Here is a 5279-nt window from a genome sequence, read left to right as displayed (position 1 = left end):
TGCTCCGTTCTCCATGAATGATTAACAGCCTCCACACCCCGCGCCACACAGCGCTGAGAACCCGTCCTTCCCCAGCCCTTCCCTGGTGTCAGGTGTGGATGGCTCTGGGAGTACGAGCGGGGGCGGAGGCCCCCCTCCGCTCTCCCTGGCTGGGAAGACGATGTCCCTCCGATGGGGCAGGAGCCTCGGAAGCCACCACCCACCAGGGTGAATGTGTCCCAGGTTCAATGCTTGGGGACGATGCCCCCCGCAGCTCACAGCCCCACATGGGGAGGAGGGCGGAACCCAAGGCGAGGCCCGGCGCTGGGCAGGGGGAGGAGGGGAAGCCCCCAGCAGGCTGGGTCTCAGTGAATTCCCATGACCCTCCTGTGGGGTGGCTCCTACCGCCCCATTTCACAGATGAGGAAACTGGGGTTCTGGGAGATGCAGTGGCTCCCCCGGTCATCCATCTGGTACACAGCAATGTCCAGGGTTGTTCCAGGGCCGGTATTCTCAGCTTCCCCCCACACACACCCCAAGGCCCGAGGCCCGAGGCAGTGGTCCCTGTTCTGAATGATGAGGCTACAAACTGCACATTCCCCTCCCAGGGCGTCAGCGCAGAGGCTGAGGCAGCCGAGACAGGGGAAGGAAGACTGTGGGTGCTGATCCCAGTGGAGCCTGGAGGGTAGCATCTAGATCCCCCTCTGCCACGCCCCCCATATCTGGCTGTGAACCAGGACAGGCAGAGCCTCCAACCCTAAAGTGCTCGATGAAAGCCCATTAATAACCCTCCTGGCAAGGCCCGACCTGGGCAGCGCGGGGTGAGCGGTCATAAATCTCCGCTCGGCGCTCAGCTCTGCTCCACCGCCCGCTGAGGGTGCCTGGGCTCCAGCAGCCACAGGAGAGGCCTGGGGCGGAGCGGGCGTGTCCTGACCCCTCGGCATCCCAGCTCTTCTCTCCAGACTCAGCAGCAGGAAGCAGGGAGGACACCTGGGCTGTTCGCATCCAGGACGCCTGGGGAAGCCCACACCTCAGTTAAGGGCCGTCCCAGGCCCCCAGGCAGGGACTCAGGCAGGTGCTGGGCTGGTCTCACCCAGAAATGGACTGGTGACAGCTCAGACCCGTCCCAGGCCCCCAGGCAGGGACTCAGGCAGGTGCTGGGCTGGTCTCACCCAGAAATGGACTGGTGACAGCTCAGACCCGTCCCAGGCCCCCAGGCAGGGACTCAGGCAGGTGCTGGGCTGGTCTCACCCAGAAATGGACTGGTGACAGCTCAGACCCCTCCCAGGCCACCATTCTAGGAGACCTATTGGGGGGGGGAGCATGCATGGCAGAGGGGGTGATCTAGATGGTTCTCATTCGTGAGCCTCAGTGTCCCTTTGGGAGAAACTAACATTTCTAGAGCCACCGCCAAGATCCAGGTACCCTGCGTGCTCTACTCCAATGAATCCCCTTACAGACCCCACAAGGCCAGTCCCGTCATGATCCCCACTTTGCAGAGGTGAAAACTGAGGCTCACCAAAGCAAAATGACTTCCCCAGAATCGCAGCTCTATTACTCACAGACTCAGCTACCCAGATCCCTTTAGGACTAGGACGGAATGGAAGGAAGCAGCAGTAACACAGACAGAGGTGGAGCCAAACCCAGGCTGTCCCCTACTTTCCTCCTCCACTCACTGGCTCTCAGAGGGGACGGGCAACATCTGGAGACATTTGGGCTGTCACAGCTGGGGGAGTGGGACACCGCTGGCTTCTTGTGGGGAGAAGCCAGGGATGCTGCTAACATTCCACACAGTAAGCAGCACAGCCTCCCGCGAGGCAAGATCAGCCGGCCCACAGTATACACAGCACCGTAGCTGAGAAGTGCCAACGGCCAGCCCCTGAAAGCGGGCACACTGTGCCCGGCCCTGGCTGCGTCCCGGCCCTCACTGCACAGCCCCGGTGGCAGGGCCAGCGTGGGCCAGCGAGTCCCACCCAAAGTGTCCTGTGGGTGCACGGGGTGTGAATGGCTGCTGTGGAGGGGTAGGGAGTGGGGTGGTTCTCAGTCATGGTGGCCTCAGTGCGGGGCTTCTCAGTGCGTCTGTGTGGTCAGCGTTTATAAGTCAGCCTGCCTAGACCGAGTCCCGGGTATCCAATCCAGCGCTAATCTGGTGTGAACGTGAGGGTACCATAGAGATGGGAATCCAGTCAGTCCCATTAAGTGCGAGAGATGCGCCCACGCGATCCTGGTGGGCGTGCCCGGTCAGTCCTGAGGCCTGCAGGGCAGAGCGGGGCCTCCGGGAAGAAGGAAGCGGCCGTGGACGGAGCCTCCCCCGCCTAGAGCGCCAGCCTGCCCTCCCCGCCGCCTGCCCTCCAGACCTGACCTGCTGGCCAGCCCCCAGAGGCGGACGCTCCTGGCGATCCATCTCGATCTGTCCTCCTGGCTCTGCTTCTCTGGCTGAGCTCTGCCTGGTGCAATTTGTGTCACGGTCACAATCGCCACAGGACTCGAGCTTCAGGCAATTCCCACCGATCTGGCCAGTGGGGCCTCGCAGTCGAGGAGCACCTCTTGGGGTTCCTGTTGGGCTGCACTACCTCGCTCCCTCCCTCTATCTCTCTCTCTCTCTCTCTCTCTCTCTCTCTCAGACTTTGATCCAGGCAAACTGGGCAAGCTGAGCATAAGGAACCCTGAGCTCCTTAGGACGGTGAGCCTGACCGTGCGCTCCCACGAGGTGGAGTGTCCCCCTCCCCCTTACGGTGCCGCGCCACCAGCGCCAGCTACGTCTCGGCTGCTCGCGTCGGGTCAGGTTGGGCCCGGACGTTTGGTCTCGGTCAACACCCAGTCCGCAAGGCAGAGCTCACAGCCTGGCCCTGGGGAGGAGAGGGTTCCTGCAGCGCCTGCCACAGGGGGTGGTGGGCGTCCAATCGGCGCCAGCCCTTCCCCGCCCCCCCATGACGAGCGGGGCTAGAAGAGGCCTCCTACTATATAAGGTATGAGCAATGTTGCAAACCACTCAGAATGTTCCGCTGTTGCCAAAAGTGCCAGGCGCTCTCCTAGGCCCGCGGCCACCCTACATGGAACAGCCCACGTTTTACAAACCCCAGTCCTTCATCGCCCAGGCTCCCGCCCGTAGCCCAGCTGTCCTTCCCAAGAGCGCCGTTTGGAGAGTGGCTGGCACAGTCACGGCCAGCTGGTGCCTCTCAGGGCCCATGCAGCCTGGGCCCAGGCAGCCACCCTAGGACCTGTGGGAAACTCCACAGCTAAGGAGCCTAGACAGGTGTGTCTCTCTCCAGGCCATGGCTTTTCTGTCTTTCTATCCGTCACTCTCTCTGCACACACACGTGCACACACACACCTTCCTAGGCTCAGCTCCCTGTAACAATCCCCTCACACTGGACAACAGCCGAGGACCAAGGAGAAACACAAGCCCCTTCACGGGACAGAACACAGACCGTGGCTGACCCCATAAAGTGCAGGCAGTTTGCACGTGAAAGAGCCACTCGGCCCCACTCGGATCCTATTTGTCCTGCCTCACAGCGCTGGTTCTCCAACACTGGGGACGCCGGAACATCAGGGCAGCCGGGTAACACAGCGCTGCTGGCCCCCCGAGCTTCAGGTCAGCAAGCATGTGCATTTCCAGCAAGTGCCCACCCCGGGGAGGGTGCTGCTGCTGCTGCTGCTCCAGGGGCCTCGCGTCGCTGCTGAGATGCGTGAACTGGCCCCGCAGCCGGCCCTCATCAGAACCCAGCGAGGGCGTGTGTGCTGGGCGAGGCAGATGCCCATGGAGAGCCTGCCAGCGCCAGGCTCTCTGACAGCTGCAGGAAGTGACAGTTGACAGCCGGAGAGCAAAGAGACAGCAAACTATAAAAAGCCGACGACGGAGCACTCAACAAGCAGAGCCGTCTGAAGCCACCTCAGTGGGATCTGGTTAGGAGCCCCTAAATAACCCCGAGGACGGCTCTCTGGACGTCTCGGAGAGGCTGAGAGCCACAGCGGAGGCCTGCAATCTGAAGGCGGCCACACGGAGCCTGCTGAGGAGGGCAGGGAAACAGAAAATTAATTTCGTAAAAACAATCGACACCTAATTGGCTGGCAGTAAAGTCATCTGGTGCTCAATGGATTATAAACTTGACAATCTGGAAAATTTTGCTGTGTACTAATTCATTTCCCTCATTACCCAGGGTCACTCTGCAACCACACGTAGGCGCACGGATAAATCTCATCAAAATCCTGTCCCTCATACCAACTGCTCCCATGCTCGGCTCTCACCCTAAACATCATTTCCTTCTCAACCCTCAAGGTTAAGTCCCCAGTGAAAGCCCCCTTAGATGTGCCTCTGACATCTTTAATTGTTCAAACTCTGATTCCTCGCCAGAATGGGAGCTCTGAGAGGGAACTGGGCTGTGACTGCCTTTTTTCTAGGTGTTTCCATTGCCTAGCGGAGTCAAGCATAGTAGGTGCTCAGTTAATGGGTGCTGACTGCATGGATACCCCACACACGGCGCTTTTCCTTTCTGCTCTCGCGCAGCCCACCCCCACTACCTGCTTTACAAGAAGAAAATGTAGGTCGAGGAGCACAGAGCACATGCCTCCAGGCAGCCCCACATTCTGAGGCTCGTGTAACGTGTGCTTATTCCCGCCAGCGAGGGAGCCGACTCCTCCGGAGGGAGAGAGCGTGGTCCCTCCAGGTCGGGGTTTTCATCAGTTGCATATTCTGGGTGGAGGGCGATGCAAACTCAATTAGCTCCTTCCCCTCCAGGCCTGCGCCCCTGACTGTTCCTAATGAAGCCGCCCTCTACCCTCCGCCCCTCCCAGACCAACACACAAGCCCCTGGTCCTCTGCTCCAAACCCACCACCCTGCGGGGCCAGGCCCGGCCCTGCTGGCCCAGAACACCGGTGCAGAGAAAATGGAGCACAGAGAAAACCTCTTTCCACCACTGATCCATTTGCCTGTAAATGAGGAGAGTGATGCGGGTCAGCCCGGGCTAGTTATGAGCTTAGCAGCAACCCCGAATGCTGGTGGGGGAGTAGGGAACTGCTCCCTCCCATCAGCCAAGCAGGGCTCCAGGCCGCCCTGCTACACTCCCTGCCTGACCTCCCAGCCCCCTCTTCCCTCCAGCTCCTCCACTTCTTGCCAACTCTGCAGGACTCCAGGGCTCGGGGAGAACCCCACCAGGACAGACCTGCATGCGGGGAAAGACCAGCAGCTGCCTCAGCCCATGATGATGGTCTTTCTCGTTTCTTTCTGGGCCGGATTCAAGCGGGTTATGATTCTCCCCAAACTTCCACCCCGAAGGTCTTTCCCAGGGGCCCCGCTCTC

This window comes from Myotis davidii, unplaced genomic scaffold (genome assembly GCF_000327345.1).
Source record: "Myotis davidii unplaced genomic scaffold, ASM32734v1 scaffold164, whole genome shotgun sequence".
Lineage (NCBI taxonomy): Eukaryota > Metazoa > Chordata > Mammalia > Chiroptera > Vespertilionidae > Myotis > Myotis davidii.
Note: the sequence above shows the minus strand (reverse complement) of the source record.